This window comes from Colobus angolensis, unplaced genomic scaffold (assembly GCF_000951035.1).
Source record: "Colobus angolensis palliatus isolate OR3802 unplaced genomic scaffold, Cang.pa_1.0 Scaffold158, whole genome shotgun sequence".
Taxonomy (NCBI): domain Eukaryota; kingdom Metazoa; phylum Chordata; class Mammalia; order Primates; family Cercopithecidae; genus Colobus; species Colobus angolensis.
The window spans coordinates 3,942,175-3,955,555 of NW_012114688.1; positions in this window are offsets into that span (position 1 = coordinate 3,942,175).

Here is a 13,381-nt window from a genome sequence, read left to right on the forward strand (position 1 = left end):
TCTGCTCCATTGGTCTATATATCTATTTTGGTACCAGTACCTTGCTGTTTTGGTTACTGTAGCCTTGTAATACAGTTTGAAGTCAGGTAGCGTGATACCTCCAGGTTTGTTCTTTTTGCTTAGGATTGTCTTGGCTGTACGGGCTCCTTTTTGGTTCCATATGAAATGTAAAGTAGTTTTTTCTTATTCTGTGAAGAAAGTCAATGGTAACTTGATGGGGATAGCATTGAATCTATAAATTACTTTGGGCAGTGTGGCCATTTTCACGATATTAATTCTTCCTATCCATGAGCATGGAATATTTTTTCATTTGTTTGTGCCCTCTCTTATTTCTTTGAGCAGTGGTTTGTGGTTCTCTTTGAAAAGGTCCTTCACATCCCTTGTAAGTTGTATTCCTAGGTATTTTATTCTCTTTGTAGCAATTGTGAATGGGAGTTCACTCATAATTTGGCTCTCTCTTTTGTCTATTATTGGTGTATAGGAATGTTTGTGGTTTTTGCACATTGATTATGCATCCTGAGATTCTGCTGAAGTTGTTTATCAGGTTAAGGAGATTTGGGGCTGAGACAATGGGATTTTCTAAACATACAATCATGTCATCTGCAAATACAGACAATTTGATTTCCTCTCTTCCTATTTGAATGCGCTTTATTTCTTTCTCTTGCCTGATTGCCCTGGCCAGAACTTCCAATACTACGTTGAATAGGAGTGGTGAGGAGGGCATCCTTGTCTTGTGCCAGTTTTCAAAGGTAATGCTTCCAGCTCTGCCCATTCAGTATGATATTGACTGTAGGTTTGTCATGAATAACTCTTATTATTTTAACATTCGTTTCATCAATACCTAGCTTGTTAAGAGTTTTTAGCATGAAGGGGTGTTGAATTTTATTGAATTGTAAAGACCATAGACACTATGAAGAAACTGCATCATCTAACGGGCAAAATAAACAGCTAGCATCATAATGACAGGATCAAATTCACACATAATAATATTAACCTTAAATGTAAATGGGCTAAATGCCCCAATTAAAAGCCACATGCTGGCAAATTTGATAAAGTCAAGACCTATCGGTGCACTGTATTTAGAAGACCCATCTCATGTGCAAAGACACACAAAAAATAAAGGGATGGAAGAATATTTACCAAGCAAATGGAAAGAAAAAAAGGCAGGAGTTGCAATCCTAGTCTCTGATAAAACAGACTTTAAACCAACGAAGATGAAAAAAGACAAAGAAGGGCCTTACATAATGGTAAAGTGATCAATGCAACAAGAAGAGCTAACTATCCTAAATATATATGCACCCAATACAGGAGCACCCAGATTCATAAAGCAAGTTGTTAGAGACCTAGAAAGAGACTTAGACTCCCACACAATAATAGTTGGATACTCTAACACCCCACTGCCAATATTAGACAGATCAATGAGACAGAGAATTAACAAGGATATTCAGGACTTGAACTCAGCTTTGGACCAAGCAGACCTAATAGACATCTACAGAACTCTCCACCCCAAATCAACAGAATATACATTCTTCTCAGCACCACATCACATTTATTCTAAAACTGACCACATAATTGGAAGTAAAACGCTCATCAGCAAATGCAAAATAAAAAAAAGAAATCATAACAAACAGTCTCTCAGACCACCGTGCAATCAAATTAGAACTCAGGATTAAGAAACTCACTCAAATCACACAACTATGTGGAAATTGAACAACCTGCTCCTGAGTGACCACTGGGTAAGTAACGAAATTAAGGCAGAAATAAATAAGTTCTTTGAAACCAATGAGAACAAAGACACAACATACCAGAATCTCTGGGATACAGTTAAAGCAGTGTTTAGAGGGAAATTTATAGCACTAAATGCTCACAGGAGAAAATGGGAAGATCTAAAATCGATGCTCTAACATCACAATTAAAAGAACTAGAGATGCAACAGCAAACAAATTCGAAAGTAGCAGAAGACAAGAAATAACTAGACCAGAACTGAAAGAGATAGATAGAGACATGAAAACCCCTTCAAAATATCAATGAATCCAGGAGCTGGTTTTTTTTGGAAAGATTAACAAAATAGATAGACCACTAGCCAGACTAATAAAGAAGAAAAGAGAGAAGAATCAAATAGACACAATAAAAAATTATAAAGGGAATATCACTACTGATCCCACAGAAATACAAACTACCATCAGAGAATACTATAAACACCTCTATGCAAATAAACTAGAACTAGAAGAAATGGACAAATTCTTGGACACATACGCCCTCACAAGACTAAACCAGGAAGAAGCTGAATCCTTGAATAGACCAATAACAAGTTCTGAAATTGAGGCAGTAATCAATACCCTACCAACAAGAGAAAACCCAGCACCAGACGGATTCACAGCTGACTTCTACCAGAGGTGCAAACAGGAGCTGATACCATTCCTTTTGAAACGATTACAAACAATGGAAAAACAGGGACTCCTCCCTAACTCATTTTATGAGGCCAGCATCATCCTGATACCAAAACCTGGCAGAGACACAACAAAAAAGGAAAATTTCAGGCCAGTATCCCTGATGAACATCTATGTGAAAATCCTCTTTAAAATACTGACAAACCGAATCCAGTAGCACATCAAAAAGCTAACCCGCCATGATCAAGTTGGCTTCATCCCTGGGATGCAAAGCTGGTTCGACATACACAAATCAATAAACGTAATCCATCACATAAACCGAACCAATGACAAAAACCACATCATTATCTCAATAGATGCAGAAAAACCTCAATTTTTAAAGTTAACATTAAATTCTTGGTGCAAGGATACTTGGCGCAAGCTGATTTTTCAAGTATCTTTTTGCTTAATTTAGATTGTGAGCTTCCCAAGGACCTTGGCTAGTGCCATTTCCAAGATTATGGCCATGACTTGCAATTGAATTAGAATCTTTCAGAATGGGACCCAGGAATTTATTTGTTTGTGTTGTGTTTTATTGTATTTTTTTATATATGCCTAAGTGCTTTTTGGCAGCCAAGATTAAGGACAACTGCACTAAGGCCTCCAAGTGTTCCTCAGTTGCACTTACATATTTTCCCCCTTTGGTACCCAACAGTTACATTTATTAGTATGCAAATGTGTATAAGGTAAAACAAACATTTTATTATCTTTCCATAATTATTTCTGTAAGCCCAATTTTTGCAGTAAAAGATACTTGATCTTTGGGTGAAACTGAATTATTTGTATTTAAAAGACTTTTTCTTCATGAATGATTTATATAAAACATAGGTTTCTGTTATATTTAGTGTATTGAGTTTTATCTCAATATAGATTTCACTGGGATTCATCAAGCATTACTTAAAATAGTAAAGCTCAAAATACAAAAATTATGGGAACTTTGCAACTATTATTGCCTCCTTGTTATTATATCTGAATGCGAAAAAAAGAATTAAACCTGATTTATATAGGCCTTTAGAGGCAGACATTGAGCTAGATGATATCATTCAAGACAATTTAACATATTATTATAATGGTAGGTAGAATTCTAAGATATCTCCCCAAGATTTTCCATGCCTCTGAAGTACATGCCCTGTATAATCCTAGGGATCGTGAAGATAACAGATTTTACTCCTGCGATTAGGTTGCGTTACAGTTGACTTTAAGAAAGGGAGATCATCCAGGTGGGCTTGATATGATCACATGAACCCTTTAAAGTAGGGTTCTCTCCAACTGGTAGCAGAAGAAGTTGTAAGAAAGATGCATTCTGACTGGCAGTAAGAAAGCAAGCATCATCTTGTAAACCGCCAATAGAGAGGGGTGACCATGAGGAGTTGAGGCCCCCAGCTGATAGCCACCAAGGAGAGAAGGACCTCAGACCTACTATCACTAGAAACTGACTTCTTCCAACATATGGTGAGCTTGGAAGAGGACTCCAAACCTCACATGAGAACTGCAGCCCCAGAAGACATGTTGATGTCAGCTTTATGCTACTTTGAGCAAAGAACCCAGTTGTACCATGTCCATACTTATGACCTAAATAACTGTGAGTTAACAAATGGGTGTTGTCTTAAGCTGTTAAATTATGTCAATTTATTACATTGCAGTAGAAAACTAATACAGATTTTGGTACCCAAAAGCCGGGTCCTACTGTAACAAATATCTGAAAATGTGGAAGGGCTTTGGAACTAAGCAGTGAGAAGAAGCTGGACGTTTGAGAATACTGTTGAGAAGCATGCCAGAGAAAGCCTCAACTGCCCTGAACACACTGCTAATAGAAATATGAATGTTGAAAATGCTGCTGATGAGGGTTCAGGAGGAGAATAATATATTATTGAACATGGGAGCAAGGGGGCTGGATCCTTGTTCTATAGGGTGGAAACTGTGTCCTACAGTTATGCAGAAAGCTGAATTTATATGTGAGGAACCTGGATAGAGAGCTAAGAAGATCTACAACCAAGTAATTGAAGATTCTGCCTGATATCTTCTTGTGGCTTATAGTAAAATGAAAGAGGAAAGGGGAGAGATTGAGGGAAGAACTATTAAACTAAGAAATTCACTGTCTGGAAGCATATTCTAGAGAAAAGGCTGGCCTTTTGCTGAAACTTCAAAAAGCCTTTTGCTGAAACTTCTAAAGATCAAAAAGTCAGAGTATTCATTCACGAGATAGTAAGAGCTAGCCCTACAGAGCATCTCAAACAAACCAGAAGGCCTCGAGGAAGCTCGAGAGTATTATTCCTAAACCACCTCAACAGAAGGCCAGAACAGAAAAGTCTTTATTTCAAATATCTGTGGATGTTGCCTTTATCTAATAGAATAAATGCGCTGTGAAACAACACAAGGTCCACAACATTCTTGAGAATATTATGTCAGCAGAAACATTTCCCGCTTAGAGGACAAGAAACAGAAAGAGTGTGAAATAAAAAGAGGCTCTTGAATGCTCAGAATTTTATAGGAAGGTTGATAAAAATACTCAGCCCCACTGTGGATAAATAAAGATGACTCAGAGAACAGAAACAAGAACCCAAAGGTATAACCAAGTTCCAGGAGGCAAAATCAAGAGCCATGGAGGATTGTTCCCAGGCCTAGAAACCTAATCAAGGAAGTCTGGCTGGATTGTCCAGCAGGATTTCAAAATTACTTGAAGACTTCTTACTTTATTTTACTTTAATTTTAATATTTGTGTTTAGTTTTGGTTTTGCTTTGAGCAGGAATGCCTGTAATTGTTATCCTATGACTGCCCCATGATGATTGATTGTTGGGAGTGTTTGGGGCACATAATATGTTTCTTCAGTTTCAAAAGTTCAAAGATGTAGAGGAATTGTGCCCACAACTTTCACTTAATGGGTTACTCATTTCCACTGGATTTAAATGATTTAGATGAGGAAATTTGGAACTATGAACTGAGGCTGTAATGAGATGAGATCCTTGGTCACCTTGGGAAGTGGAAGGGGAAGATATAGAGTGGACTAAAAGTGTGCAGCATCTTAAGGATAGAATAAGTGATATGTTCCTTAGGTAATAGGAAATCAGAAATAACTCGTTAATTTTAAAAAGTGATAAAGTTCAAGAAATGCCTAAAGTAAAAGCCTCTGCCTCTGTAATGTAAGATGTTTTTTAAAAAATTAGTGTGTGAAATGAGTCATTCTTCAGAAAATGAAAAAAAATTACTGTAAATAAACTTGATCTCAAAGAGATTTAGCTTCTTGTCAGGGATGACCCTACAGATATAAAGGTTCCTTAAAGTAGGATGTAAAGATTTTTCATCATTAATCATTTTAGAATTTGCATTTTGGTTGGAAATATTCATTGAGCTCTTTGATGTTTCAGAAATTATAAGCTTTCTTCCCTTTATATCATGAATGGTTGTGCAAATACTCTGATGTTTGTATTTATTTATTCCTTACAGATTTAAGGCAAGTGCCTCATCAGTATTGCATATGTGATAGTATTTTAAAGTACAAATTATAAAAACCTTAATTTCCCCCAGTTACCTTTATTTTAACTGTAAAGGATGCCATTTCTCCCAGAGTATTATTGTATCATGCATTCAACTACAATGAGGCCACTTTTTCTTTTGTTTAACAAATTCTAGAGTTGTATGCTTTACACTCCCAAAAACCTCGTCACAGTTTCTTTAGCAGATTATGGCCTCCTGTGCTGTAACTGATGACAGTATAACCTGGATTTACAATGTGAATAAATCTTCTAGACTCTCCGTTGACTATGGAGTTTTCTGAATTTTAGCAGAAGCATTGAACCACAGTCCCACCAATTAATGAGAAATCAGTTGCAGTAATAGAGCATTTTCTCAGAAATTTTGGCATAGGCCTGAGCGATCTAGAAATCGTGTCATATGAGGAATGACTGGAGAAATTAGGGGCATTTAATCAGGTGGAAATGAGGCATACTCAGTGTTCACTAAAGGGGCTTGTAGCAGTGGGAGAACATTAAATACAAATCACTATTTGGGAGTCATACCTAAAACCTTGATTTTTTTTTTTTTCAGCAAAATAGTTTCTCCTAAGTGATCTGTTAACTGTTTTCTAGGACAGCTAATTGATAGCCTATCAAGTAATCACTGGGCATCACAGACCTTACTGTTTGTGTAGCAGTATCAGGTGTAATGGACTAAAATTCCTTTCAGCACTCTCTAGGATTCTCTCTTGCAGGATTTCTGATGTAAAGAAGGCCAGCTCAGCTGGTACAAAAAGAAAAAAGGAAAAAAAAAATACATGACTAAAGGTGACCTATATTATTTTTGAAATAGAAACTTTGCCTAACAGAATTATAAGCAAAAGTAAAAGCATACTATTCCAAAAAGATCTGACAGCAACTTTGGAATTCATCTGGTTCAAACTCCTAATTTTTCTAATGAGGAAACTGAGACCCAGGGAGTTGATGTGACCTGCCTAAGATCACACTAAGGTCACACTCCTAAAAGGTAAACAAGTCAACTCCAGATTCCTGGTACTTAGGTTGTAGATCTCAGCACTGGCCTGGGCTGTGTTACAACTGCAGCTCTTGTTGGTTATTTATTCCTTGCTGAATACCTTAAATAATAGTGTGTCCTTCCTCAATTTCCCTCTATCATCTCACACAGTTCATTGATAATGTTGATTTCTTCTTCTCTTCCCTGTCCTTCCACATCCTCTCCAACCTCACACTACCCACTCAAAGACCTAGCTACTTCAGTGAAATAACAATGGGCAGATAGCTGCCTGATCTCAAGTAATGTGGACTTGAGGTCTTAGGGACAAGGTAGCAATACTAAAGGGGGAAAAACTATTACTTGCTATGGTCAGAGCAGATCAGAAACCCTGATCAGAAGCCAAAAGTCATGCCAATGAAAATAAGCAGGAACAGGAAATATAAAGAGGTGATTCTGTAGGAAACCTAGGACTAAAAGATTTCTAGACACGGACAAAGCACAAACATTTGGTGACAAACTCCCTTTCCCTTCCTTGGCCTTCTGAAGTTCTGATTCTACTCATTACATAAGAGGCCCATATGCTTGCCCTAGAATATAGACACTGTTAACAAACTCTGACACCAAATTTACATAGAAAAACACATTTCTTACAGGTTTCGGGACCTTTCTGGAATTGTTTATTTACACTAGGGACAACAACACAAATATTAAGATGCTGTTCTCTTTTATTTAGTGGGCTTCAAAGGTTTTTAAAGATTTTTCTGATAATAGCTTAAACATTTAATGTAAAACTAGTTCAAATTGCTTATCTCAAAATTTGATCTTAGGATTCAGAATGAAAAGAAAACTTGTTTTTAGCTGACAATGCATACTTCAGCTAATCCCACCAAGCACCCCCAGACCTATGTCAATATAATTTTTGGTTTAAATATGTGTATCAAGTACTATGTAGGATATTAGTCTGTTTATTCTCAGATCCTTTTATCTGAAGCATTTAAATGTGTAGGGTAGTTCAGTCTATTTTTCTAAGTCTGTTTTCACCTTGAAATTTTGTTTCCCTTCCACTGTTATGCATTTTATATTCTAAATAGGAAAGTGCATTAAGTAACCATTGATTTGTTTTTCTCCCACTCTCCTCTGCACACTGAATACTTTTGAGAAAACATTAGGCTTCCACGTGGGAATCTAGGTTAAGTATCAAAATATATTTTTTACACAGTGAGGCTAGAGTAGGATTGACAGGGAGATGAAATATTAATGTCATTTTGTAATGATCAATTAACTCTGCTTGTTTTCAAAAATGTACTTGATAAAAATTTAGAGGAAATTATATCCATCCATATACAACTGGAAGGTTGGGGTATTATAACATCTATGTCAAACAAGTCCAAGGACTCCAGCATGGATATATAGTAGTCAGTAAACCCAGAAAATAAAGAAACCTTGATAAAATACATTTGGTAAGGTATATTGCTAACTTATTTTATCCATCCAGGGCTCTCCTGACATAATAGTCAGAAGGGAGCTACTTTGGTCAAATACCTATCTATAACAAGGCCTGAAGGTGTTCTTAATCTCAGGACATATGAAGACAAAATGCCTTGTTAAAAATGACCAAACTCACGATGAGAAAATAGATGTCAACCTATGTTACTCTATGTAATTGTATACTACTTATTCTAAATTGTATTTAGGTTGCAATAAAATATTTGAAATGTATCATTTTTAAAGACTGACAGAAATGAGATTCTGTGTCTTTAAGTCTAGGTCTCTTTTCTGATCCTCTTCTGTTCCTCATTCTTCTGCCTACATGGCCTATGGTCTGAATCAGGAATGCTCTTGTTTATACTCACTTACAGTGAATGTTGATATTTTGTATTTGGGAAGACCACAGTGTTACTTGAGATCAGGCAGCTGTCTGCCCATTGGAGAGAAGTGCAGCCATGGCATATGGATTAGTGCCATAAATTTGGAATAAACAGCAGCCTGGGTGAATCTATGACCATAGGTCAGATGGGAACACATATGTGTCAATAGGTGTTAGAATAGACAAATAATAACATAGACTTTGTTGTGTTATCTCACTCCTAACATGGGAAGACCACAGTGATACATAAACCCACTCTTCCTCTGGAATTTGTACAGTCAATTTCTGAAAGCATATTTAAAATAAATTAAGGCCACTAAAATAAAATATACCACTCCAGGTTTTACACACTCCAATTTGTGGCTTTCCCAATACATACAACATACCATTGATAAGGACCTAGTGCTCAACCTGAACTTTGAAGAAAGATAACATACTTCCCATTTATGGCACTAATCCCTATGCCATGGCTGCACTGCTCTGCATGCATGAAGGATATGTTTTATGAATTTGAAATCCATCAGGCTCTGGGTACCTTTCACACTAGTACTTTGGAAGGCACCACCTTAGTTTTACTTTAGCTCTGTGAGCATTCTTAATGTGTGGTCACACCAAGTGTATGCTGAATAATTTCCTATCTGCTTCCTCAAGAAATCTTCATGTGGTGTGGCAGGGGCAGAGTGCAAATCTACTTCTTGAGGAAATGCCACATACTAAGCTGTTTACATTCTCTCTCATCCTTCTCTCATTTTCTCCCAGAGAAACTCCACCTAATCTGGGGAGGGAGATAAGGTGGGTAATCTGTTTTCTCATCCTTTCTTTCAAAGTTATCAGTTGTGCCATGTGATATCTGAGTTCTTCAGAGTTTAGGCTTTTGAATAACTGAGGACTGGATTTTGGTAATCCTATAGATTTTTATTTTTTTAAATGCTTGTGTGCTGTATTGTTCCTCCAAAGAGGGAAGTACAAAGGGTACAAGAAAATCTGAGGAAAACTCTTTGGTAAATATTTCAAATACCAGCCTTGGTATTTGCTTTCCTCTAAAATGGTTTGCACACATCCTGCTGTGCCTTCAGGCACTATGTGAATTTCTCCTCCAGTTGCCTCTGTCTTCTACACAAACTGCAACAACAGGAGGGAACGTTACTTTCCCTACAAAAGAGCTGATTTTTAATTTTCTGTTTGTGACATTAGTGGCTCCCCTATTGAGAAGAAATATGGATGCCATGACACACACTGAGCTATGTCATTAAACATTTTCCATTCTGCCACACCTCCATCCTGCTGGCTTTGGTAGCCCAGCATTATAATCATGTAATAAAACTATACTCAATATTTTATGAGCTTCAGAAGCATATACTAAACTCTTAAGGGCTATTGATATATGTAATGCCAAGCAATCAGCACAGATCAAAGAATCAGCTAGTTTAACAGGATGAGATTCAATTTGAGCTGCTGTCATTGAGGAAGGGTCATGTAGTGGTTCAATATCAAGAGTATTACAGTAATTGACTCTTCTGTTGAGTACAGTGCAGATGTTAACACTACATTGCAGTAGAGTAACATATTTAATAAGTAAATGACACAACCTCAATCTTGGCTTAAAGGACAGTAGCTGAATGTGCTGCAAGGCTGACATATAACATGAACACTATGGACTCTATGAACACTATAGACTCTATGTCCATAATACATAAACCTTATGGCTGCTAGTAATTAATTAAACTGAAGAATTATTGTCTTCTAAAACAGATCCTTCCTGAACCTTAACTGAAATATGTTGTCTGATTAGAAAACAAAGTTAAAATAAAATTAACAAGTATATAATTAAATTTTAAAAAGCAGGACAAGCATCATATGAGAAATAATCTTTTAACATGTTATGAAAGGTAAGCTGAATGTTCACATTCAGCTGGAGCGATCCAAAAGTGTTCACGGAGCAGTTGTCACCTAAGACAATCTTAGAAGATGACTAAGACTTTAAATAGCAGACATCATGCAAAAAAGTAAGAAAATATTAACGTGAGTAAGATGGAGAATAACATGACTAAATAAGAAAAATATGGGGGATATCCAACAAGTAGGTTTGACCTATGTGACTGGAGCATAGGATTATTAAGAGCAGAAGGTAAACTAAAAGCGGGTCTGGAATTGGTAGGTGCAGCGTTTGCCATGGCACATGTATACCTATGTAACAAACCTGCATGTTCTGCACATGTATCCCAGAACTTAAAGTAAAATTTTAAAAAAGAACTAACCACCACCCCTCCAAAAAAAAGTTGGGTCTGAAGCCAGATACTGAAAGACTCGACATATCAAGTTAAGAGGATGTACCAAAGTTGTTAGGCAATAAGAAGCTACTGAGGGAATCAAACTATGTTGAGTGTGTTTTCTGCAATTTTTCTGGATTAAGAATAAGCTGTCACATAGAAAAACTAACTCTTACTCTTTTTTCTTGATCCCTTTTTCTATGTCTATTTTTAAATCTAGGTTCCCAATATTAATCATTGTATTTCACTCACCTCTACCACAAAAACACACAGACACACACATGAATGAATGATCATGTGTCCACAACCCTGGCAAGCTCCTTTCCAAGCTGACTTACTGTTTGTTGTCTTATTATTGCCTATGTGCATTTTTTTTCTACCATGAAAATATACCCAATAGCTTTAGATTAAAATTATGATGATTTCTGGTCAATTTTTTGAGAAGCCCAGCTTCCATTCACTGTATTTTTTTTCTTTTGCTGTTTATACCACAGAGGCTAAAAGAAAAAGAAAAAAATAAATACTCACTCTGTCAGATTTTCTTGCAATGGAGAGCTGTCATGTGATAGATATCTTGGTGCACAAACACAAATCTTTTCTGGTGGCTTCTAGGAAAGCTCTTGCCCAGGCAAAGGGGTTGAATTAGTATCATTAGCACCACTTCCTTCCTCTGTCTTCTTCCTGAAATGTGACAATGATGCTTGTAACTGAAGACAGTAAGGAGACCGAGGGGATTTCAGAAATGTTGGTTTTGATATCTTTGAGCTATTGAACTAATACTAACAGACTATCTACATATATCTGATTATATGAGAAAAGTAAGCCTCAAGTCGCTTAATCCACTGTTAGTATACTTGCTGCCAAAACAATGTTCCTATTATATGACATTTATTTACTTTACATAAATCTTGACTTTACATAAATCTATAGTGTGTTTAAGTCAATAACTTATTTGCTGAAGTCCCCATATGCTGAGTCTCACTTTTTTCATTTATAGAATGAGGAAAATATCACCTGCTAAGAAGAATTATCAGAACTAAGTGCAATAAAACATCCAATACAGGATTTAAAAAGACATCTACCACAAGGCCTGGCCCAGAGTAGTCAATAAATAAATACATTAAAATAAATGAATAGATGAATGAATAAGACATTTATATCTCTGAGAAGCTCATTTGAATGGTATTAAATTTTTATTGGGTTGATTGCTTAGACGTATCTTTGAACAATCTTTTTGGTGATCTTTTCTTGCTATTAGAAGAAAGTTGAATATCAAAGAATATTTGCAACCAATCCAAATATAGATTTGCAGGTCAGTATTATGTCTATAGTTAAGGTAAATGATTGAGACAGCATTTTGGGTTCTACGTCTCTACCTTGAAGCAGAACTTGATGCTAAATCAATCTTGGTGATCAATATGTGACAAATATCATATTCAAATTTAATCAAATTCAAATTCAAATATCATATTCAAATTAAATTCAAATTTAAGAAAATTAATGCAGCATTAATTTTCTTAATGTTTCTTCCTTCTTAATGTTTGGAAGCTTGCTAATGAAACCTTTTGACTTCTGTGACCCAAGATTATATTCCTTCTTTATTTGTGAATGGCTTAAATCCTTACTATACAGACAGTTGGATATACTAAAAGCTCTCAACATTGTATAGGAGCTACAGAATACTGTTTGTTAAGGACTCTTGCTATATTATGATTCCACTCAATAGCATTGAGCTTTAGCATGATGCTGACTGATACTAAAAAATATTTATTATTTTAGTGCTTAAACAGCAAAGAAACAGCCATTGTATGAAGACGAGTACTGCCATTTAGTCACTGTCAAATCAATATCACCCTCAAGAATTTGATACATGAACAGAAGATAATATCCAACTCCTAGATGAAGAGGGCGTGTAGCAAACAAAGTCAGATCAAAAGTGGTTGAAGAGTATGTAGGTTGAAGCTGGCAGCTTGGGGTCTGATCATATCAATCTTCAGCATCTTCTTGTAAGATTAATCTCTGACAATTGAATTTCTGTACAGATTCTTACAAAACTCTACTTAGAATTTTTGAAACTGATTTTGTTTTGAATCACAAAAGTTGGCTACAAGGTCTTGTATTTAATTACATCAAAATATTTTTTTCCTTTATAAATGATTCCTACCCAGAACTCCTGCTGAACATGTAGACAGTCAGAAGAAATTTTACAGAGGGTTTTTTACTGTGGCTCACTCCCAGAATCTAGGTTGAACCTTTAAAACAATAAACATGACCTCATTGGCCACAATATCACAAGTGAAAGAATCATGGACTTCAAAAAGCTCCAGTAAAACTTTTTGCTTTCAAA